Consider the following 25,823-nt stretch of genomic DNA (forward strand, 5'->3'; position numbering starts at 1 on the left):
ATCCAGCAGAGATAATGGTGATACAATCAGATGCAAATTACATTGGGAGGCTTCAACATTGAATCTGGACCCCATGAAGTTTCAAGGTGTCAGGTCAAATCAGTGGGCAAAGAAAAATCCACTCCCAACTTCCAAATTGGCTGATGAATCAGTACTTCTCCATATTGAGTGCCACTTGGTGGAAGCACTGAGAGTTGTGAGGGTGCAGAATTCATGCTGGGTGTGGAATTCAATGTCGTCACCAAATGTGGCTCTACAGCATCACTACTGATCAAGTTGGAGGTCAGTGGTCCAGGACATCATGGAGGAGTTCCTCAAGCTAGAGTCCTATGCCCAAACATTTCCAAATGGAGCAAAATTTGGACAATATCCAGGGTTTGGTTGATGAGTGGCAAGCAACATTTGTGCCACACAAGTGCTAGACAATGACCATCTCGAACAAGAGAATCTAACGACCATCCTTTGAAATTTAATGGAGTTAGCATCTCTGAATCTCCCACTATCAATATCATTGACCAGAACCTGAACTGGACTAGACATATGAACACTGTAGCTGTAGGAGCTGGTAAAAGGCTAGGAACTCATTGCGTAACTCATTTATTGACACTCCATAGTCCGTCCACCATCTATAAAGCACAAGTCAGGAGTGTCATGGGATTTTCTCCACTTTTCTTGATGAATGCAGCTCCAATGATACCCAAAATGCTTGGCACCCTCCAGAAGAAAGCAGTTCACTTAATTTGCACAACATCAACAAATACTTCCTCACTCCCTCCACCATCAATGCGCCATAGCAGCAGTGTGCACCAACTATAAGGTACACTTTAGAAACTGACTAAATCTCCTTAAACAGCACTTACCATGACCATAACCACTATCATTTGGAAATAATGAAAATCATTAAGAGGAGCAGATACAAGGGAAAAAATAACCATTTGCAAGTTCCACTCCAAATCTCTCACTCCTGACTTGGAAACCCATTGCTGTTCCTTGAGTGTCACTGGGTCAAAATCCTGAACTCCTTCCTTCCAGCACGGTGGGTGTTCATTAGCCTGCAGCTTCAAAGGCTGCAGCAATTCAAAAACACAGTTCACCACTACCTTTTCAAGGGGAACTGGGGAAGGGCAATGTCTGCTAAACCAGTTTGTGAACATCTTGAGTGAATATAAAGATATTCCCTTGCAGCATATTTACATCCTTATTACTACCGACTCTGCCACCTAACTTTATATTGTCAAGCTGTCCCAATCATGTTAACATTTTCTCAACGTCCTGTTATCACATCGCTAATATCAGCCATTGTAAAATGTCTTTCAAGAATGGAAATAGTGATATAATTATAACATTCTGATGTCCCTTGACTATCTAAGTAATTTTTAAATTAGTTTAATTTCTGTTTTTCTCCTGTCTCTCTTCCTCCCCCATCTCAAAAGGAGTGATTCATGTTGGGGTATAACCTAATGGACACATGAAATGATCAGCAGCTAAGACTATACACATACCAGTTGCAGAGTGGTCATCAGAAGGCAGTCAGAAAGCAACATTCTTTCAGATTTCTGTGCACCCAGCCGCATAGTAAGCCTCCTTGTTAAGCCACAGGCACATTAAGCCATTAGTGCTGACCCCTCTGCTACACAAGCTGACTTCAGCTAGTAGCATGAACTGAAATACGAAGTTAAGTATGGTTTTCCACTGAACCATATTAGACTCATTTTTAATTAAAAATGTCAACCATGAAAATATTAAAATTACTTTATGGTTGATGGGGTGAAAAATAAAATAAGCTACAAATGTCAGCTTTGCTGAATCGGTCACGTCTTGCCTTTAAATCAGAAAGTGATAGTTCAAGCACTGATCCAAGCTTTTAATCACATAATCTAACCATTGCAATGCACCACTGAGAAAGAGAGTGGTGCCATTGTTTGGATGAGATATTAAGAAAATATCCCATGGCACTATTCCAAGTACAGCTGGGGATGCTACCAGTATCATTTCAACCACCACAACAAAAACAGATCAAATGTTTTTTTTTCAACCCAATTGCTTTCATAGGAATCTTCTTCTAAGTTTATGAACTCTTACAACTGATTATACAATAGTAACTGCACTTTGAAAAGTTACTCATTAATATGACACACTTTGGAAGATGCTTTATAAATTCAAACTCTTTCTTGTATGTTCGTAATGTGGCCATGAAAATGTTGCCACTGCCATCTGGGTTTTCTGACAGTATGTTTGAAGCAACTAGTAGCTGAGCATATGCAGAATAAAAGTGCCCAAAATTTGACTCGAAGCTGAAAGCCAGAGAAAGATCAGCCAGGATATAAAAAGGACACATCCTCTCCATCTCTCTCTTGCGTGCTTACTAGTGTTTTAAACATTTGAGCAGTGCAAAAGACAAACAGAGAGAAGAGTTTCCCTGGAACTGATCTTAAATAACCTACTCCATAACACATACACCTCAAACAAAACCATTTAGAAACCAACTGCAATTTTCTGATGCAATCCTAAAAAAAACCCCAGTGGTTCAAGGGGCAAAGACTTCTGCAATTATTGTTCTTCTTTCCTGAGATGGGCCAGGTTTAATGCACATTCTTAACTGGCCTTGAGGAGATGGTAACCAGCTGCCTTCTTGAACTGCTGCAGTCCACTGTGTTGGGACACTCACAAAGTCAATCTGGGTGTTCTCCAACCAGGAACCTTGGATGAACCTGGAAATACATTCCCTACTGAAGACCAGGTGTGCAGCATTCAAGTCAGATGACCCAGAGCTGAACAGAAAATCCAGATATGATCTCCACAAAGCCATCAGGGATGTCAACAGGGAGTAGCGGACAAAGTTAGAGACCCAAACCAACTGTACAGGATCCCGCTGTCTGAGGCAAGGCCTAAACAACATTACAGGATACAATATGAAAGAGAGCAAGATAGCGGACAAAGACACATTCCTCCCTGATGAGCTCAATGCTTTCTGTGCTCGGTTCAAGCAGAATGCCAGCAGCAGTGTGTCACCTGCCCTAACATCCCCAGTCACACCAGTGCTCACTGTCAGCACCCAAGGAAAGCTGCAGGCCTGGACAGAGTTTCTGGCTGAGCACATAGATTCTGTGAGAACCAACTGGCGGAGGTATTCACTGACATCTTCAACCTCACCCTCCTACAAACCGTAGTCCCCATCCACTTCAAGATGACCATCATCATCCCAATATCAAAGAAAATATATGCAACATGCCTTAAGGACTACCACCCAGTGGCTCTGAACTCCATTGTCATGAAGGGCTTTGAGTGGTTGTTCATGGCCCACATCAACTTTAGTCTCCCAGCTGACTCAATCCACTACAATTTGTCTACTAATGTAGCAGGTCCACAGCGGACACCATTTCCCTAGCCCTGCACTCATCCCGGATCACCTGGACAACAAGGACACCTACGTCAGACTCCTGCTTATCAAGTACAGCTCCGCCTTCAACAACATATTCCCTCCAAACTGATCTCAAAACTCTAAGACCTAGATCTCGACTCCACCCTCTGCACCTGGATCCTCAGCTTTCTGACCTACAGAGCACAATTAGTGAAGATAGGCAAGTACATCTTCTCTACGATAACACTTAACAACCAGAGCCTCCCAAGGATATGTTCTCAGCCCACTATTGTACTCCCTGTATACCCATGACTGTGTTGCCAAATTTCAAATGATCACCAGCTACAAGTTTGCTGATGATAACACCTGGTAGGTCAGATGTCAAACAACAATGATGTCAGATACAGAAAGGAGATAGAAGGCTTGGTGACATGGTGCAGTGATAACAACCCCTCTCTCATCATCGGCCAAACTAAAGAACTGCTCATTGACTTCAGAAAGAATAGAGGATAACATGATCCCATCTACAGCAACAGAGCTGAGGCTGATAGGGTTGAGAGTGTCAAGTTCCAAGGAGTGACAATAATCGACAACCTGTCATGGACCTTCCACGTTCTGATTTAATGCGCAAATTCCATTCTCGTGCAATCTCACAATATCAGAAAATTGCACAACAGCCACATCATTTAAACTAATTGGGTCGGAATTGCATTATAACCAATAAAGGTGAGGAAAGTTTGCATTCTATAAATAATGATCTAAATTCAATTGCATAAAAGCCAACTCACATTGAAGAAACACACGTTATAGCAGAACCAACTGTAGATGTGACAGTGGAGAAGGAGCAGCAATGCCTCTTCTTCCTCAGGCAGCTCAGGAAATTTGGCATGTCCATAGGGACCCTCACCAACTTTGACTCTCTGGGTACATAACAGTCTGGTATGGTAACTAATCAGGACCATAAGAAACTACAAACGTTTGTGTGCACAGCCCAGACCATCATGGAAGCCACCTTTCCATTCATGGACGCCATTTATACAGTTTGGTACCATAGAATGCCAACATTAAACACTCATCCCACCCCAGTAATGCTCTCTTACAAACTCTTCCATCAGGCAGAAGCTTGAACATGCGCCAACAGATTCAAGAACAGCTTCTTCCTTGCCACTGTTAGACTGATGAATGGACTGTCTACTGTCAAATAATGCTGATTGCTAATGTTGATCTTGCCTAGCGCATGCCCTGTGCTATGTAACCTGTATGGCCTCTGTCCCAGTTTTTTTTTCACCCTATGATCAGTATTTCCTTGCTATGTTAAAAATCATACAGCATCAGATTATAGTGCAACAGGTTTATTGAAAGTACAAGCTTTCGACACACTGCTCCTTCATCAGGTAGCAAGTGGGGCAGAATCATAGGGCACAGAATTTTTAGTAAAACCTCAAAATATCATACAACTGAGGTGATGTATTGAAAAAAACTTAGATTGCTGTTAAGTCTTCAATCTTTAAGTCTGGCTTGTCCTTTCAAATAAACCTGTGAACTATGACCTGGTGTTGTGATTTTTAAATTTGTCCACCCCAGTGGAACACATGCACCTCCACAGCTTTCTTACAATGAACTGCCAGAACTGCTCATAAACAAAGCTTTTCATTGTACTTAGGCACACATGACAATAAATCAAATCAAATGCTGTTACAAAGGGAGTCCAGGAGTTTGACTCCAGACACAGTGAAAGAACAATAATGTAGTTCCATGTTAGAATGGTGCATAGCTTGGGTAGGAACTTGCAAGTGGTAATGTTCCTGTGTGTCTGTTACCTTGTACTTTTCTGTAGTGAAGATTGCAGTTCTGGAAGGGAATATCAAACAATGCAGAACCAAATATTGCAAAAATGCTCTCTCCTGATTGCTGTCTAGTAACTCCTAGCTATCCCTTATTCCCAATTCTTTCACCTCCACTGCATCTGCTCCCAGGAGGACCAGTTCCACCACAGAACACGTCAGATGGCCTCCTTCTTTAAAGACTGCCATTTCCCCTCCCACATGGTTGCTTATGCCCTCCAGCGCATCTCATTGACAACTATCTCATCAGGTTCACATCCCCAACAACCCACTCTCCCCTTCCGGTTCCTTCCCCTGCCACCACAGGAACTGCAAAACCTGTGCCCACACCTCCCCCTCACCTCCGTCCAAGGCCCCAAATGAGCCTTCCACATCAATGAAAGTTTCACCTACACTTCCACACATGTCATTTACTGTATCTGTTGCTCCCAAAGCAGTCTGTTCTACATTGGGGAGAAAGGACGCCTACTTGCAGAGCGCTTCAGAGGACATCTCCGGGACACCCGCACCAATCAACCCCACTGCCCTGTGGCCGAACACTTCAACTCCCCCTCCCACTCTGACGAGAATATGCAGGTCCTGGGCCTCCTCCATCACTACTCCCTTTCCAACCAACACCTGGACGAAGAACGCTTCATCTTCCACCTCGGGACCCTCCAACCCCACGGCATCAATGTGGATTTCACTAGTTTCCTCATTTCCCCTCCCTCCAACTTACCCCAGTTCCAACCTTCCAGCTCAGCACTGCCCTCATGACCTGTCCTACCTGTCCATCTTCCTTCCCATCTATCCTTTCCACCCTCCCTTCTAACTTATCACCATTACCCCACCTCCACCCAGCTATAGCTACCTTCCCCCAAGCCTCATTCCACTCCCATTTATCTCACCGCCCCCGAAGCTCTCAGCCCCATTCCTAATGAAGGGTTTTTGCCCGAAATGTCGATTCTTCTGCTCTTCCTATGCTGCCTGACCTGCTGTGCTTTTCCAGCACCACACTCTGCATCTGCAGTCCTCACTTTCGCCTCGCTGTAAAATAAGACAAGTGACCCCACATCCAGAGATGTCCCAGTGTCTGAATTGTCCGTCACTATACATCAACGCATGGTGACTATCAAATATAATATGATAGCTCGCACTCAGGTAACGTTTCTACATAACACTAAGGTGAGGAGGGGCAATAGCTCAATAATACGAAGCGACAGACTGGGTTAACGTTCCCACAGAAACTCGCAAACGGGTCGGAGAGTGAGGTTTTAGAAACGGGTCAGAATTTCCATCTGCCGTCAGAAAGGCCAGAAGCACACGGCGATAGTCACTGCAGCTGGCAAGCTGCCAGCCCGTCTAATGAAGTAATTGCCTCAATCTCTCAAAAATCATATCCTCCAAAGTGATTCACTGACCCTCCCCCTCGATTAATCGTATCAGGTTAAATTTTAGTCTAAATCTGTGCGACAATGTCGCCCTTTCAACAAATCAAAGGCAAAACAATGTTAGATCCAGCCAACACTGAATGCCCTGCTGTTGTTTTAGCCTCTAGAGTACAATAGGGAGTCCGCTGAGACGTTCGGTTTGCAAAAGACAAATAACACAGAGCCAGTGCGTTACTACCTCTCACATGTGGCATTCAACAGGAACCAAAACTTCCTGCTTTGGGGGGAACTGAAGTGCAGTGGTTTATAATTTCCGAACAACACAAGTCGGATTATTCCAAGTAAAAGCAGCCGCGCACCACAATTAACACCGACTGGCCTCTTACCTCCTCTTAGGTGAGACAGACCGGGACTAATGAACCAACAAAGATAAAGCAGCGACAATTCCTTAGGTCTCGCATAACCCGCAAAACCGAAACGCTCTGCTCAGTTAATAAGCATCCCGTTGCTCCGGGGGTTGGGCTGAGTTCAATGCCCCTTAAAGTGTAAGATCAACGGTTGTGAGAAACAGACAATGCTTTCAGGAGACGGGCGCGGTTTCCAAAAGCAGGCGTGGGTGGAGGGGTGCCCAGTGTCTGCATGTGCCCGCCTTCCACTTTTCAGGCAGAATGAGCAACAAACCGAGTCCACAAAATTCAACAGCAGCATTTCAGTCCATGTGCCAGTGTGAAGGCACCGCCAACCAGTGCAGGTCCGCCCCGCCTCCCTCTCTCTCTCTCTCTCTCAGACTCCTGGCATGGTTGTCTGCTTACTGGCAAACACTGGCGAGGTATTTATGAGACTTTTAATGTACTGCGCTACAAAGAATCAAATTCGGCGGTTATCCACGAGGGAACGTCTTTTTATTTTGACCAATTTGATATTGGAGGAGTGTGGATTCCACAATGTAGCCTGGCTTTGACTGAAGTCAGCCAGGAACTCAAACGACAGCACACCTGCTCCGGAGAGACTGCAAAACGACTAGGGGGTTTGATACTGGCTTCCAAGACTGTAACTAGAGGGCTTTGGTTCAAGACCATCTGTCAGAGACAAATGGGAGGTGAGGATACTGTTTGCATCTGCAAAAAGTTCTTAGGACGTGGAAAGCTTCCTCAGAATCAGGGTTCGAGTCAAAATGTCGAACAGAGAAGTAAATGAATATTGGATAAGTCATTTAAAGAAGGGGGTAACGGGGCAGATTCTCTTTCAGAAAACCGACACAGGAACCAGAAACCAAATGGCCTCCTTTGAAGATCGTAAAAATGGGCCATTGTCAGGGAGGAGAGTGATGCTCAGTACGAGCTGACCGTCACTGCATTTGTTCACATTGCTGTGCTTTCGTTACATAAACAGAGCATAATTATATCAGTGTATTCACATGGCATTCTAACTCTGTTACCACTCTTCTACAATATGGGAAATGAATTAGTTACATTTCTGCCTCCAAGTATTCTGGAGCCTCCTTTAGGACAAGGGAGAAATTACACCGGAGTGCCCCCACACACCCAAAAGCCACATCACAGCACAGATCATTTACAAATTAAAAATAGCATCGTCGCTGCTTTTGGTTTCTTTGAAGCTGCAGCATTCATGGAAAAGCCCTTAGCCGCAGTCAGTTCCTGAGCATCTTGGAGCTGCTTCTCCCTGTTTTGCATCGACAATGAAAAGTATAATAGTTTTCCAACTAGCATTACCGAGTAATTGTACCCACGAACAGTATGTTGACAAAATCAATTTCTCGACAAGGAAAAACGCCCAACAGCAACTCAATGTAGGCAATCGCTGAAAAAGTTCAAAACCAATAAAAATAGAAAGGAAGACATGGAACAAATGAAACAATTGCCTTTCAATTCTGTATTCATTTTGTTGTCAAGATGCAGAGCAATCAGTATCCACAAGCATCAAGTGTTATTTGTCTATGGAAACTAACATCACAAATTAATCAAAGAGCTCAGCTTGGAAACTGCAAGCCCTGCAACCTCACATCATGGCCACAGATTTTCTGTTTACATGTCATGTGGCTACTGAAAGTCTTCAAAATAATCCAACATTCTCAAACAATAAAATAGAATTAAATTTATTCAGCCAAAATGAATCAGTACTTCATCACTTTTATTTAATGCTCCATTTTGAATGATAAAACATCTCCTTGGTGAGAAAAATATTTTCACTTAAATAGAATGTAGCCAGATCTGTGATAAATGTGTCAAAATGCTTCACTTACTTTTGAGTAGCAATGAATGGTGTTAGGCAGTCAACCATGGCAATCATTTTACCTTGGCAACATGTAACCAACAGCAATAAAAAGTACACAATTTTGCTTGGAGCATTGGTAAAGATGTAAATTTTGAATTATCTTGCAGCAAACAGAGATGACAAGCTGTGCAAGCATTAGCAGGTATTGAAATATTGCATTGTATTCGGAAGCAAAAAAACAGGATTTTAAAACAATGTTCACTTATTTATTTAAGAATCACCCAAAACGGGCAATGAATATTGAGATACCGAAAATCATGAGCAAAGTAAGAAGGAAGAGCAGAAAGTTTTTATCTATGCAATATTTTAACGTGGGTCTCAAAACAACAAATAAGCTTGAAGTGAAATGACTGGGATGTAGATAAATATGTCATCAAATTTATACACATGCCAAAACTAACAAAACAAATGATAATTTGATCTGTTTTTGGTGGTGTCAGTTGGGGGAGGGAAGTTGGTCAGGACATTTGCTAAGCTTTGTAGCATGGGACCTTCACATGCTCTTGCACGTAAGGAATACAAAGAGTTATGGTTTTGTGAAGGAATGGAACAGGACTGGCAAATTATGTTATGCAAAACTGCACACAGCAATGGCAGAGAGGATCAACTCAGTCTCCACTCTGGGGAAGGGGGTGCCAGCTGGGGAGAAGGAAAAACATTACTGGTGTGTGAACACGTACTGATCTGACAGTGAGTAACTTATCCCTAGCTTTTATTCCATCCTCTATTCATCTCAGATACCTACTAAGAAAATAAAACCACAATATTGCATGATTTTGAACAAGCAAAATACATTTCAGAATGTAATATTAGACAGTTAAAAAAAATCCACAATGTGTGTATACTCAAAATGTATACTCTAACATCCAGAATTAACATGAGGTAAAGAAGAGTAACAGACAAACTGTGGTCAAACATTCCACAGAAAACGTTCAAATGACATATACAGTCAAGATAGATCCCATAGATTTCTCTGAAACCTCTGAGGCTACAATTGTAAACCTATTCAAATGATATGATTGCAGACAGCTAGCTTCATTTATCTAACACTGTGCTTGCATTTTTCCAAGCTCAAATATTTCTCTGCTGTACCAAGCTAATGTTTCTATGGGGATTTTACCACACTCTCCAGTACCAAATAGCTATTAGGACTTCAATGAGCTGCCCAAAGCCACCCACAACAATTTTGCTATATGGAGATATGCTCTTCGGTTGCTCTTTTCTCTGACAAAAGTTGTTTTGAGAATGTTGGATTATTTTGAAGATTTTCAGTCTCACATGACAAACAAACAGAAAATCTGTGGCCATGTTGAGAAGTTGCAGGGTTTTCAGTTTCCAAGCTGAGCTCTCTGGTTAATTTGTGATATTAGTTTTCAAAAAACGAAAATTACTTGATGCTTGTGGATACTGATTGTTCTATATCTTCACCACAAAATGAATACAGGATTGGAAGACAATGGTTTAACATTCTGTCACCTTCTCAGCTCCTCAAGACTTTTCCAGAACACTGACTGCCTGTAGATTGTCAACAATAGTATCTTTACCTCCAGTATCTCTTCCACTGTTATGACCAAAAAGGCAGAGATAGCAAGCCACTGGTTAAATGTATCCAACCAACTGCCTAAAACTGTTTTAAGTTACGCTTGAACTGTTTAGACTGACCTATTGGAAATTTGTATCAAAGTCTACATTTGTTTCTATGCAGGATGAAATGTAGCAACCATTGCAACATCCTGTATCTATGTTAAGATTTTCAATTAATTATAGCTGCCAGCTTCAGAACGTGCAGAGACAGGAAAGTGCATTTAAGAATAAAATAAAATTTTTTTCCTTACAAAATAAACTATTTCCCTAGGTACAGTATGTCCCTATTTTAAAATAATGCTTTCTAGATATAATTTTTGAATTATGAAACAAACTACATTGCCATTCCAGTTGGGCGGTGATATAGACTGTTATTCTGGATGTTACCTGGTAACCACATGACATTGAGATCAGCTGCTGATTTGGTTGTTGATGCTTGTGATTTTTTTTACTGAGCAGGAAACACTAAAATACAGATAAATTCTGCAAATGATTAGTTTTAATAAGACAATTTTATAACAACATCTATAACAGGGTTCCATTCAATTTTGTTGGAGTCATATTTAGCATGAAGCAAGATGGTTATGCTTTTTTAAGACCAAACATCTTAAGCCTAAAGACATCACTGTACTTCTTCAGAGTAGTGTGCTAGGCCCAACCATCTTCAGCTTTTAATTAATTACTTTCACTCCATTACAAGGTCAGCGATACGGATGTGTGCTGATGATTGAACAATGGTCAGCATCATTTGCAACTGCTCAGATACTGAAGCAGTCCATACTCATATACAGCTAGATCTGGACAAAATTTGTATTGGACAGCTACACAAACAACAATTGCACCAGACAAGTGCATGGCTCTGGCAATCCCCAGTAAGTAAGGGTAAGTTTATTTACCTCCCTTTGACAAATCATTGGCATAACTATCATTGAAACCATTATCAGTAACATCCCAGTGATTACCATTGACCAGAAACTGAATTGAACCAGTCATATAAATGCTGTAGCTGCAAAATCATGTCAGCTGCTATACTGCTGCAAGCGATTCATCTTCTGACTCCCTAAAGACTGTCCACCACGCCATTCTGGAATGTGATGGAATACTCGTCTGGATGTGTGCAGCTCCAACAACATTCAGGAAGCTCAATATCATCAAGAACAAAGTAATCCACTTGATTGCATCCCAAACACCAAATTCAACATTCACTCACTCCACCATCATAATGACAGCAGTGTACACCATCTGCAAAGTGAATTGGAGGCACTTGTCAAGGTTTTTTTCTACAGCAGCTTCTAACACCTGCAAGGGCAGCAGATGAGTGGAAACATCACCAACTTCATGTTCTCCTTTGAATTACAAACCATCTTAACTTGGAAATACAGCATCACTCCTTTATCATTGCTGGGTTAAAATCCTGGAAGTCCCTCCCTACCAGTACACATATGTACTGCAAATACTGCAATAGGTCAATAAGGTAATTCCCACTACCACCTTCTCAAGGGCAATTAAAGATTAACAAAAATACTGGCTTAGTCAGTCATGACCACAAGTTTATTTTAATCACAGGAAAACGCCCAAAGGAGGAGAAAGTCTAGTTAACATCAACCAAATTCTAGATGGTCTCATTAAATATGAAACTAAAGATATGGCTAATATAATATTCCAATTATGTAGCATTGACCATTACACACACAGACCAGCAATTAAATTGTTTATCAAAATTTTGAAAAGTTAATTAAATGTTAAAAGAACAAGAATATCTGGATACTGAGTTATATTACCTTTTCAGTTGTGTTTACATTTGGAGATGTCATACTGAAGCTCAGCAGGGCATTGGGCAGATGTCTGGAACATTACATTCATTTCTAGGGCACAAGAGACATATACAAACTTTCACAGCTCTGCTTTCGATCAGATCATTGGTATTTTCATATTGAATATCATACAATGTTTAGGAAACACAAGAAAATGTTATATGATCTATATAGCATGACCTATATAGCATAGGGTGGCATGGTCGCTCAGTGGTTAGCACTGCTGCCTCACAGCATCAGGGACCTGGGTTCAATTCCTGCATTGGGTGACTGTTTGTGTAGAGTTCCCACGTTCTCCCCGTGTCTCTGTGGGTTTCCTCCAGATGCTCCAGTTTTGTCCCAAATTCCAAAGATGTGCTGGTCAGGTGAATTGGCTATGCTAAATTGCCAATAGTTGTGTTAGTCAGGGGTAAATGTAGGGGAATGGGTCTGGGTGGGTTACTCTTTGGACGGTTGGTGTGAACTTGTTGGGCCGAAGGGCACGTTTCCATACTGTAATGAATCTAATATAAACTAAATATTTATTTCCATGTTAAACCGTTATTCCAATTGACTCTACTGCACAACAATATTATAATATTTGTAATGTTCTCCATTGATGAAAGCCCTGGAGAAGCAATGTAGTTGATGGTCTCCCACCACAATTACAAAAGCAGATAAGGAGAAGCCTCTCAGAGGTTGTACAGTGCCAAAGATCTCTGCAAAGCCTTCTTGCTATGCTCACATTCCACAATCCTGCAGGAATACCTCTGAGTATAAGCAAGCAGAGACATTGCTCCTGGTGATCTTATGGATTTTGGACATATACATTATGCTTTCTGTTGGTCAAGAAGCAGGTCCTTTAGATGGAGCCACACAATTCTTATCCTTCACCAAGTGAGTTAAAATTAACTAATGTGATATAAATATCTAATGAATGAGTGAAGTTATTCCAGTAATAAGGAAGGAGCTACAAAGGTGGCATTAGGATGTTCTTTTATGCAGGTATAATCTAGAATATAGTGCAATAAATAACTCTACAAGAAGCCTACCACTGATGTGATGGGCCATAAGGTCTCATACAGTCTTATATGATTCTATGAACTTTGGACTTCATAAAAGTATGAGAAACATCAATTCATCCTGAAGACAGGCACATGGACAGGACAAGAACAAATTGTCTGAAATAATTGTTCAAAGCTATTTGCTGACCTTGGCTGGAGCATCCTGGAGACAGTCCTTAAATCCCCAGACCAGTGGTCAGAATTATAAGACCAGAAGTCTTGGGCTCTTGGGGCTGAGAAAGGAGGCAAAAAGGGTTGTTTGCATTTATGGCAGTTATATAAATTGAATAGGAAAAGCTCAGTATTACTTACTGCTAAACAGTAATTACAGAACCAGAATGCTTTAGAGCAAATCCAGAAAATGGCAAAGTCTGGATTCAGCTCTTCTCCACAAAATGTCTCCAGCTGGGAAAGCATCTATCTGGGATATTCCCAGACACTGAAAACTGTGAGCAGAGGATGCAAGGGAAAGTGAAGGCTGCATTATATGCCCGATAGTTCAATATGAAAAATAAGAGATGCAGTGACCGTTACCTTTTTTGTCCGGATAGCTGTACTAGTGGCAAGAGGCCATTTCATATATACATACACAACACTCATCTTGTAACCAATTCTGAGATAGATGTCTGTCTCAGATTCTGGCCATTGCTCAGCTGCGCACTTGTGCTGTCTCTGATCCTCGACTCACCTTCCCTCAGTGGAATGTAAAGGGGAATCGCAACACGGGCGGTGTTCTGGTCGATATAGCGCGTTCCCTGTAACAACTTACATTGGTCTTTCCAATTTATAAGATCATCTGACGTTCCCTTTCACTATCACATGGGAAGATGAAGCTCCACTCCCCTTCTCCACTAATTCGCTCCGGAGACAGAGAATATGGACGGACACAAGTTTAAACCCCTCGACAGAAGCTCTGAACTTGCGAAGTGACTTATGTTCCGGGAAACTGAAATAAACTGAGAGGGAGAGTAACGTGACCAGCTGAGCTCCACAACAGACACCTACAGGAAGTGAGTGAGACATCATCGCACTCCATGGGAACAATAACTGTACCAAAACAGAAATGATAGAAAACATGTGGCAGGCAGACCATACAAAATAAACAAGTTCAGTTTGACTTGGCTCAGGACTCGAACTGTCACACTCAGATCTGTTCAGCGATTAGTAAGTAAAATTAAAGTATTGTGGGTTTCGCTTTAATTTCTTAACGCAAATAGAAAACTTACTTTGGGCAGTCACATAATTCAGATTTATGTCCATGTGTACTTGGCTTTCACTGTTTTATCTATCTAAGTAACAATTATGTAAAAGTATCTGCCTATGTTTTCTCAAAATAAGACTTTTTTTGAAATGCCGCGCTTTATTTTCTTTATTCTTTCATAGGATGTGGACATTTGTTGTCCATCCCCAATTGTCTTGAGCTGAGTGACTTGCTCAGCTCTTTCAGAGAGCAGTTGAGAGGCAACCACATTGCTGTGAGTCTGGAGTCACATACAGGCCAGACCAGGTAAGGATGGCAGATTTCCTATGCAAAAATGAACTAAATGTGTTCTACAACAATCGATGATTGCTTTCATGACCATCCTTACCATAACAAGATTTTTTTTACAGGTACATAAGTCACAATCTTATAGTGGTCTCAGTGTTTGGTCTAGGGCGAGATATCTTATAAAGACACATCTCGAGATAATCTCTCTCCATCTTTTATGCTATTCACAAGTAGCATGGCAAAACTGTCACTCGGCAGTGGAGAGATGCCAATTGATGGTGCTTGTTGAACACCTTGTTAAGGCCACAAGTCACTCTGATTAATATTCAGACTCCTATCTTATCAAACTTGTGACACAAGATATATGTCAGGAAAACCCAACCAGGAATCTGGAGATCATAGCTTAAAGATTCAGCTTGCTGCTTGCTCCAAGTCACCTCAGTAGTAGACACCAACAACATATCAGGGCACGAAGCATGTCACCATGTGTATGCACTCCTCCTTCATGGACAGTGGCATCCAGAACTAGTCTACCATCATACTATTCAGACTCACATTGCTAGACTTACCACAACTAGCATTAAAAGGCTGTATCAAGGATAATTTGTACACAGGGGGAGGCACTTAGCTTACAGACCAGACCAGGCTGCATCAAAGGGATGCTCACTTGCCCTGTCAGCATTCATTCACTTATCACCTACTCACATGCTCATGGTAACTGTGCCTTGTCTTGTCTTGCCAAGTCAATAGACAATAGATGCAGGAGTAGGCCATTCTGCCCTTCAAGCCTGCACCGCCATTCAATATGATCATGGCTGATCATTCCTAATCAGTATCCTGTTCCAGCCTTATCTCCATACCCCTTGACTCCACTATCTTTAAGAGCTCTATCCAATTCTTTCTTAAATGAATCCAGAGACTGGGCCTCCACTGCCCTCTGGGGCAGAGCATTCCACACAACCACCACTCTCTGGGTGAAGTAGTTTCTCCTCATCTCTGTCCTAAATGGTCTACCCCGTATTTTTAAGTTGTGTCCTCTGGTTCGGCACTCCCCCATCAACGGAAATATGTTCCCTCCTGCCAGAGTGTCGAGTCCTTTCATAATCCTATACGTTTCAATCAGATCCCCTCTCAGTCTTCTAAACTCAAGGGTATACAAGCCCAGTCGCTTCAGTCTTTCCGTGTAAGGCAATCCTGCCGTTCCAGGAATTGACCTCGTGAACCTACGCTGCACTCCCTCAATAGCCAGAATGTCTTTCCTCAAATTTGGAGACCAGAACTGTACACAGTACTCCAGGTGTGGTCTCACCAGGGCCCTGTACAGCTGCAGAAGTACCTCTTTGCTTCTATACTCAATCCCTCTTGTTATGAAGGCCAGCATGCTATTAGCCTTCTTCACGACCTGCTGTACCTGCATGCTTGCCTTCATTGACTGGTGGACAAGAACACCCAGATCTCTCTGAACAGCCCCTTTACCTAATTTGATACCATTGAGGTAGTAATCTGCCTTCCTGTTCTTGCCACCAAAGTGGATAACCAGACATTTATCCACATTAAACTGCATCTGCCATGCATCTGCCCACTCACCTAACTTGTCCAGGTCACCCTGTAATCTCCTAACATCCTCATCACATTTCACCCTACCACCCAGCTTTGTGTCATCAGCAAATTTGCTAATGTTATTGCTGATACCAACTTCTATATCATTTACATATATTGTAAAAAGCTGCGGTCCCAGCACGGATCCCTGCGGTACCCCACTGGTCACTGCCTGCCATTCCGAAATGGAGCCGTTAATCACTACCCTTTGTTTCCTATTAGCCAACCAATTCTCTATCCAATCTAGTACTTTGCCCCCAATCCCGTGCGCCCTAATTTTACTCACTAACCTCTTGTGTGGGACTTTATCAAAAGCTTTCTGAAAGTCCAGGTACACTACATCCACTGGATCTCCCTCGTCCATCTTCCGAGTTACATCCTCAAAAAATTCAAGAAGATTAGTCAAGCATGATTTCCCCTTCATAAATCCATGCTGACTCTGTCCTATCCTGTTACTATTATCCAGATGTGCCGTAATTTCATCCTTTATAATAGACTCCAGCATCTTTCCCACCACTGAGGTCAGACTAACTGGTCTATAATTTCCTGCTTTCTCCCGCCCACCCTTCTTAAAAAGTGGCACAACATTAACCGCCCTCCAATCCTCAGGAACCGACCCCGATTCTATTGAACTCTGGAAAATAATCACCAGCGCATCTACGATTTCCCGAGCCACCTCCTTCAGTACCCTGGGATGCAGGCCATCAGGTCCCGGAGACTTATCAACCTTCAGACCTAACAGTCTCTCCAACACCAAATCCTGGCAAATACAAATTCCCTTAAGTTCAGGTCCTTCAGCCACTGTTACCTCAGGGAGATGTTACCTCAAGTCAAAAAGCACAGACACACAAACAGGCAACTTGCATTGTTTTCAAGCTGTCCTCAGATTAGGAGCAGCATATATAGCTACATCAATCTCACACCTGCTCCATATGCCAGGACACTACGCAACAAATATACTTAATGTGTGTTAAGCAGGCGGCCATGTACTCAACTCTTAGAAGGTAGCCTTCACTGAAGTCCATGGAGGCAACAATGGACTTCAGGTTCTGGCACAGTAAGTCAAAGGCATCAGCCATGGTCAGACTTCTGGTCAGAGTGGTCACAGTCAGAAAGCCTATGTCTCTAAAGTCCCAGGACTAGATCATGGTTAGTCCATTGCCTCTGTAGTACCAAATCCAGAGAATAGGGCTAAAGCATTAGGGAGATACATGGATTCATAGGAAATGGTCAGAGATCTGCATTTGGCCTGAACGGAGTTTTCCGCTCATGTCAGTCAAGAGATCAGATTACAGTCAATCCATTGGATCTTTACAAAAAAACTAAGGGCCAAATGGGTGTCAAGTAGTTGTAGCTGTATTAATGAGACTCAGCAGTTTAGTCATTAGGACTAGGAGTGACAGACTCTGGGCATGAGCACAGCACAGAGGACAAAAAGGATATGCAACGGGGGATAATGTGAACCATTATTGTGAAGAGTGAATTGTGGGAGGGGCTTTGTCCAAGGGCAAGAGCACCCTGACTTCAAAGCAGGTGGGGGTAGATGCAGTGTAAGATCACAACAGGCATGGTCACTTCATATTCCAGGGTCAGGTGGCACAACCTCTTCTGGCAATCCTCCAGGAAGAGGACTCCTCTTGTACTATGTCTCAGTCCTTGTTGGAAAAACATTTTATCCTTTTCCGCTTCTCTGCCATGTTGCGATTCTGTCATCAATGAGCAGGGCAGCTTCTGAATGTTAGTGCTTGTCCAGGTGCGCAACAGGCTTTTAAAAAATGGCATGGATGCAAGGGATGCATCCTTGAATGAACTCCTTGAGTGCATCCAAGGCAGATATCCACTAAATGGCAAGTAATTCAGGGAATGGCGTGTGGTAAGATGGGGTGAAAATCAGAAAGAAGAAAGTGAGGACTGTTGCTGCTGGAGATCAGAGTCAAGAGTGTGGTGCTGGAAAAGCACAGCAGGTTGGGCAGCATCCAAGGAGCAGGGGAATCGACGTTTCAGGCAATAGCCCTTCATCAGCCTCATTCCTGATGAAGAGCTTATGCCCAAAACATTGTTTCTCCTGCTCCTCGGATCCTGCCTGACCTCCTGTGCTTTTCCAGCACCACACTTTCGACTGAAAATCAGAAAGGAGAGACACCATAGGGATATGGTAATTATTTAATGAAGCAAATTTCCTAAGATAGGGCAAGAGAATTTGTTAGGCCTCATGTTGAGAAACACTCCAAAAACTTTGCACCATTCAGACTTAGGGGGAAAAAAAATGTAGGTTTCAATCCATAGTAACAGTCACATCTTCTGATGCCTCTGAACACTTCATATGACTACATCAAGGTACCACCAAAAATTGAGGAAGTGTTGATTATAACTTCTAATCAGAAAATGTACTCTTGATGTTGGCCAGAATTTGATTTTCCAATGCACTACCCCAGTGAGTCATGGTAACTGCAGAATTCCAACTCATTGTGTTAGAAGGTTTCTGAGCCAGTTCTGTTAACTCATTTGGTCAATACAGTCAGTATAAGATCATTAAGCAAGTCATCAGTGGCCCAGATTTCTCCATTAAATGTTTTTTTTCCCATTCATACCTATCTCATTGTACATAACAAAGACATTACAAAGACATCTCATTACAAAGACATTACCGTCTTTGTAAGAAGAACAGGACAGCAGACACCTGGAAGCATGTCCAACTCCAAGTTCCCCTCTTAAGTCGCATACCTTTCTAAGTTGGAACTATATTGCTGTTCCATCACTGACATGGTGTTGAATTTCCGGAATGACTTACCTATCCGTACTTAACAGCACTATTGGGTGTATTGTAGCAGAAGGAATTCAATGGTACAAAGCTGCAGCTTACCATCATCTTTGCAAGAGCATTTAGGATTTAGTAATAAATGCTTCTTGCCACCATGACCCTCACATCTCATCAGCAAACAGAGAAAGGCATCATCTATTTAAACTGTTGCATTAGGACAGAGGAAATACATTCCATCAGTTAAAATCATCATGAATTCTGCAATTCACTGTCTTCTTCAAATTGAGTCATGGAAACAAACACTTCAGTCCTACCCATCCATGCTGATCAGATATCCCAATCCAATCTAGTCCCACCTGCCAGCACCCTGCCCATATCCCTCCAAACTCTTCCTATTCATATACCCATCCAAATGCCTTTTAAATGTTGCAATTGTACCAGCCTCCACCACTTCTTCTGGCAGCTCATTCCATACACGTATCACCCTCTGTGTGAAAAGATTGCCCGTTATGTTTCTTTTATATCTTTCCCCTCTCACCCTAAACCTATGCCCTCTACCTCTGGGCTCCCTCACCCCAGGGAAAAAAAATTGCCTATTTATCCTATCCATGCCCCTCATGATTTTGTAAACCTCTATGAGGTCACCCCTCAGCCTCTGACGCTCCAGGGAAAACAGCCCCAGCCTGTTCAGCAATGTCCTGTACAGCCACAATATGACCTCCCAACTCAATACTCTGACTAATAAAGGAAAAGCATACCAAACGCCGCCTTCATTATCCTATCTACCTGCGAGTCCACTTTCAAGGAGCTATGAACCTGCACTTCAAGGTCTCTTTGTTTAGCAACACACCCTAGGACCTTACCATTAAGTGTATAAGTCCTGTTAGGATTTGCTTTCCCAAAAAGCAGCACCTCGCATTTATCTGAATTAAAATCCATCTGCCACTTCTCAGCCCATTGGCCTCCAAATTTTCTCTTATCTTTACATTGCTACTAAGGTTGCTACTTAATTGATATTGTTAAATTGGAAGATTGAATGTTTCAAGGATTAGATCCAAATTGGTAGAAAGAGCATGCATTAATATCTGACAAAATTTTGTCCCTTACAGTCTGTGTTATACTTGAATCTTGGTAGTAATTACATTCAAAATTGCTGTAAAAGACCAAAGAGACTGGACTATAATAAATTACAGAACATTTAAGGCAGCATGTCAATCAAGTCATAATGCCTTGAAATTGCCAACTTACTTTATTCATTCTCTAAAACTGATTTTTATCTATTAGTTCATTTTATGTCTTTGTAAATATCATGTCACTGTTAATATTAGATAAGTATGAATAAAATTTATAATCATTTATGCTCAATTGAATAATACCATATATATACATTTTGTCTGACATATATCGTCCCCTTGGTAATGCACAAAGCTCACAATGCTGAGTTTCTTCCAATCCTATCATGCATTAAGTGCTTTCTTCAATCGTCAGTTTATCTTTGAAGTCACACCTTTTGTCCATAAGCTCACGTTCCAGGTCTTCCAGCTCTGAAGGAGTTCTGTGTTATTGGAACTGCCACCTTGGATGAAATGTTGAATATTTTTCAGGTAGGCATTCAAGCTGTGTAGCACTGTTCAAAACATTCCTGGACTCCAAGACAACATTTTTCCTCAACATTGCAAGAGGCATTTTAATTGATCATTTATTGTCTTTGATGTTTGTTAAATCCTACTGTGTGCCAGTGGCTTCATTGCGTACTTCTAGGACAAGAATGACAAGTATTTAAAAAGTAGATATGAAATAATAATGGGACTTATTGATGAAATAATAAACTTGCTATACTGACATACTTTTGTTTTTTTTTTGGTGCAAGGTAGTTCAGGCCAGATGAGAAGCATCTTTCAAAGGAAGGCATTAACATAACAATGTAATTCAAAGATAGGCTACTTAAATATATGTATTTCTGATGAAGGGCTTATGTCCGAAACATCAATTCTCCTCGAATGGTGCCTGACCTGCTGTGCTTTTCCAGCACCACACTTTTCGCTACTTAAATATAAATGGTATAGTTAACTATCAATAATGGAGTATTGATGTTATTTTTTCAACAAGCAAATGTTTCACATGTGGAGAATAAAACAGGTGAAAGGCTTATGTCCAAAATGTCGACTCTTCTACTCCTCGAATGCTACCTGATCTGCTGTGTATTTTCTAGTGCCATACATTTCAACAATAAAATAGGTGAGACAATTATTGGGGAGATGGAAAATATCCACTAATAACTAAGAAATCTATTCTAGAAGTGGGCTATCAGTGGGAAGCCAAGGCTTTTTGAGCTATGTCCTTTACCCATGTTCCAATCCCCTTTGAGCCTTTCATTCGAGCAAATAATGAGGTATTGATATTACCATGCTTTGGTTGAACTACACAAATTTTGAAGAATGTGAATTTTGGATATCAAGCACTCAATGTGATTTAACAAGCACTACACCATTAGTGAACGATGGGAAGCCACACACTGGACAGCCACAGAATAGTTTTTCTAAATCATGAAGTACAAAAACCAACTGCATGATGGAATATTTTTAAGATGAGTTATTGCGATGCTAGTTCACTGGCTGCATTGTCCTATTTCAGGACTGAACTTCTAAGATGCAATGTTCAGGCCAAACAATGTAGAGCACAAAAGATAGTTGGATCCATGTAAGACAGAGGGTAAGGGGAAGGAAGGAGGTGGAAGCAACAAGATAGAGAGGTGGGAAGAGAAAGGAGCAGAAAACATGAAGGGAATAAGAAATGGAAATTGAAGTATGGGCAGCATGTCAGAAGAGACGATGGAAGATTTGGAAGTAAGAGTATGGAGGTATGCAGAAACCTCCTAACTCAAGGAGCTGGAATTCTGCAGTTGTCATGACTCACTGGGGTAGCACACTGGAAATCAAGTCCTGTTATTCCCAGAGTCATCACTAAAGTTTTTAAAATCCACAAACTACCTGATTTTCAGACCCAGATTGATAAAGAGTTCAGACAAGGATTCTGTCCTGATCAAGAATCCCTATTTATGACAGATAATTAGATTCTAGCTACAGGTAACAGTTAAGTAAACTCTACAAATTAAAATTCTAAACCCCAGATAAACCTTCCCTTGCACATACATTCAAACAAGGGGGAAAACCATATGGGCACAGGGAAACTGGAAAACCAGTTCTGTAGTCTTTGTCACAAAATTCGTTGGTTTGGCTTCTTGCTGATCCAAAGATTTCTTTTCAGCCTTCTTTTGCTTGCATTGGTTTGCAAGAGGCAGAAGATGTCTGCTTCACTTATGACAGTTCCCTGACTTATCCGATTCTATGTGACAAAGTGCAGCATCTGCTGAAAGAAAAATAAAATGGTTTTCTCAGGTTTAGAGTGATTTAAGGGAGAGAACTGTGAGAGATTTTGGCTGCTGAAGACCTGCCAGCTTTTGTTTTGGCATGACAAAGCTTGTTGCTGTCTTATTTCGCAGCCCAGCTACCTAACAAGCAATCACATGCTTGTTGGTAACCAGAGAATTCTTGCTCACTGATAACTGAAGACCAGTCACACCAATAAGCTTCACTTGTAAACAATCCTTTGACCCCAGTTCATCACCCCATCGTTGGAACCCACAGCTACCCAAACAGGGTTCACAAAAGACAGCCTACATTCAAAAGGTGGGATCTATAGTGTTTACTCCTGAGATGAAATGTCTCTTCCTTCTTGCTATGAGATGCCATGATCTCCAAGGCCAAGGTCATACACACTTTCAGTTACCCTGGTTTTACCCCATCTATGGAAGATGTTTTGTCCCTGCAGTTCCTGTCAGAATCCTCAGTGTGGGCCTTGCTCCCATTTGAATAGTGTGGAAGTCCACTGGAGGTAGTATGAACTTATCATTTCTGAAATTGATAGCATTCGTTGACAGTCCACCGAAGTAGCAAAAGATGCAAAATGGAAAAAAATTGGACTATTATACTGTGATGCTTGCATGCTATTTAGTTGAGTTGGTGAATATAAACATTGCTGATTCATTTTAGAAAATTTGCAAAGGAGTAGTTAAGTTTCAGTGCAACATCCTACTAAACAAATGGATATCAAGATCCACAGTGGCTTCAGCCTCAAAACCTCCCTGCAGCTCTTCCTGCCTAATTACGTTAGAGCTTGGGATAGGCACTCTATTATCACAAGTACAATCATGACTGTGTCATGAATAATTACACATAGGAAATCATTTTTAATAAGACTACATAACTCAGGGCAGTGAAATATGCACCACTGAGACAACTTGGGCAATTGTCTTAGTAATCTTTTCCTGTCATGTATTTTAGAAAGGACTGAAGATGAGCAATTGCACAATAACTAGAATGTGAAACCTTACATTCCATGAACAATAAGTATTAAAAATTAACTTTTAAAATATGTATTTATGATGTTACAAATTATAATAAGAAATAAAAATAATTGCACAATCACACACATATATTTTTGCAGAACTAAGGAGATTGGCGGTATTTAAAAAGACCTTACCAACATATCAAGTTCATAGCTGCAAAACTCAGATGACCATTAGAAAGAAAGACACTGAGTTAGAGAAGAGAAGGGAAAAACAATGTTTATGTTTAACAATTTGAAAGAGTAGGATCTGTATGGAAGAAAATTTCATTGGCAAATTCAAGAACTTGAGAATCATTTTTTTTGCAAAAGCAAATTAGGAGTATTAGGAATAGAATTAGATATGTCTTGATTTTTAAGATTGTCCAGATGGGTCAGATTTGGGTTAACCAGTGCTGTAAATCCTTTCTACTTAGTAAGATAATTCAACTTTTTTACACAAATAATCTCTTGTGCATTCTCAACTTTAATCACATTAACATCAGTGGCGGAACTTCAGCTGCCTGGGCTCTAAGCTCTGAAGTTCATTCCTTAAATCTCTGCCTTCGTAGCTTGCATTCCTCCTTTCAGTCTGAAATTAGTACCCTACCTTTTCATCATCAGCCTTGGCTATAATTTTGAGTTTGTTAGATAATTGCTTGTGTGAAACACCATGGGATATTTTACTACATTAAATGCAAGTTATTGATATTGTGATAAATGAACAATGGTACTTAATTATGTGTTGCCAAAACGTGCTGAGAAAATCAATTTAGTTGGCATTTACCTACTTTTCCATTGCAAACTGGCTGTTGTGTTCTCCACATTATTACACTTCCAAAATAGTTTATTGATTGTAAAACACTTTGAGAAATTCTGAGAACATGGAAAACATTACATAAACTGGAGTGCTGTTTCTTTTCTTTCTACAGGTGGTGGTATTTTACAGCATCTATCAACTGGGAATCTATGAGAAAAAACCTCCAAAGAACTGCAAATGCAGGAAATCAGAAAAAAATCAGAAATTGCTGTAAAAGTTCCGCGGGTCTGACAACATCTGTGGAGAGAAAGCAGAGTTTCGGGTTCTCTTCTGCAGAACTGTTCTTCAGAATACTGATACTGCCAGAATTGCTGAATGTTTCCAACAATTTTTGATTTAAGAATCTTCGAGACATAGCCAGGGATATCCTAAAAAGGGACCTAGACTTCTGAAAAATGAAAGAAAATCTAAAGAGAACAGGAAAGTGAAATAAAATGCTTCTACAGAAGTGCAGTACTTTCACAAAAATTCTAGAAAAAGAACATGCTGACTGGATGAAAGGAAGAAGACAGGATAGAAAAGTTAGAGGAAATAAATAATTTACAGCTGTCAGATGAAACAAAAGTGACAGCATATCTAAAAGGAAATTATAATTAAATACAGATGTAGTAAATTATCAGCTGGTAGCATTATTCTGATTCCTTTTTCTCTGTTTTTTGAGAGCATTGTCTCCTTTGCACACTCATTGAAGTAGCATCAGCCCAACAACAGTATAAAAAGGTTAAGAAGTTACTGTATTAAAAGCTAAGAGCTCCTTCAACTTAAATGTGATATTTTGAAACTTCAGTGTTCATATAATGCATATTAAGCTCTTTCCCAACACAGAAGTGATTTTGATATTTAAAGGAAAACCATCATTGCAAGTCACAAAGTAGCAATCATTCTGAAGCTGCAGGTTAAGGACTGACAAATTGCTAAGTAATAAAATGCGCAGCAAATTCTATTGAGACTGCCATCATGAGATAATTCCCAGTATTTTTACATGTGACAGGATGATGTTGCAGTCGAAAAAATGTTCATATGTTATAATCACTTAACATGTTAGGAATTGAAAGGATTCAAAATTGTCTTGAAGGTAGGAGACAGCATAGTGGTAGAGGGTTGCTTTTCAGACTGAACGCCTGTGATGTGCCACAAGGATCGATGCTGAATCCACTGATTGCCATCATTTATATAAATGATTTCGGTGTGAATTTAGGATGTATGTTTAGCAAGTTTGCAGATGATTCCAAAATATGGTATAGTGAACAGTGAAGAATATTATCTCAGAGCACAATGGGACTTTGATCAGATGGGCTAAAAGACTGAGGAGTGGCAGATGGAGTTTAACTTAGATAAAGGTGAGGTGTTGCATTTTTATACGACAAACCACAGCAGGACATATACAGTTAACAATAGGGTCCTGGGAAGCATTGCAGATCAAAGAGAACAAGAGATCGAGGTGCATAGTTCCTTGA

At 41.0% G+C, this 25,823-nt stretch overlaps 1 protein-coding gene and 1 long non-coding RNA gene across 7 annotated transcripts in view; one reads left to right on the forward strand and one right to left on the reverse strand.

Annotated features, from left to right (window-relative positions):
• Positions 1–14,184, reverse strand: part of LOC140489493 (MOB kinase activator 3B) — a 168,165-nt gene extending 153,981 nt beyond the window's left edge. The window contains exons 1-2 of one of the 6 annotated variants that reach the window (XM_072589016.1): positions 14,081–14,184; positions 12,236–12,319 (exon numbers count right to left, since the gene is read on the reverse strand). The gene's annotated coding sequence lies outside the window, so the exon portion shown is untranslated. Of the gene's footprint in view, positions 1–860; positions 996–1,502; positions 1,524–6,961; positions 7,105–12,235; positions 12,320–13,845; positions 13,962–13,999; positions 14,042–14,080 lie in introns of those variants that run through there. The other 5 variants (XM_072589018.1, XM_072589017.1, XM_072589015.1 and 2 more) reach the window with 5 other exon arrangements.
• Positions 14,185–14,345: 161 nt separating this feature from the next.
• LOC140489569 (uncharacterized) lies at positions 14,346–24,980 on the forward strand. Its single transcript, XR_011963225.1, has 3 exons — positions 14,346–14,475; positions 14,695–14,818; positions 24,479–24,980. It is a non-coding gene; the product is annotated as an uncharacterized lncRNA (long non-coding RNA).
• Positions 24,981–25,823: the final 843 nt, after the last annotated feature.

The sequence above is a fragment of the Chiloscyllium punctatum genome, chromosome 2 (genome assembly GCF_047496795.1).
Source record: "Chiloscyllium punctatum isolate Juve2018m chromosome 2, sChiPun1.3, whole genome shotgun sequence".
Lineage (NCBI taxonomy): Eukaryota > Metazoa > Chordata > Chondrichthyes > Orectolobiformes > Hemiscylliidae > Chiloscyllium > Chiloscyllium punctatum.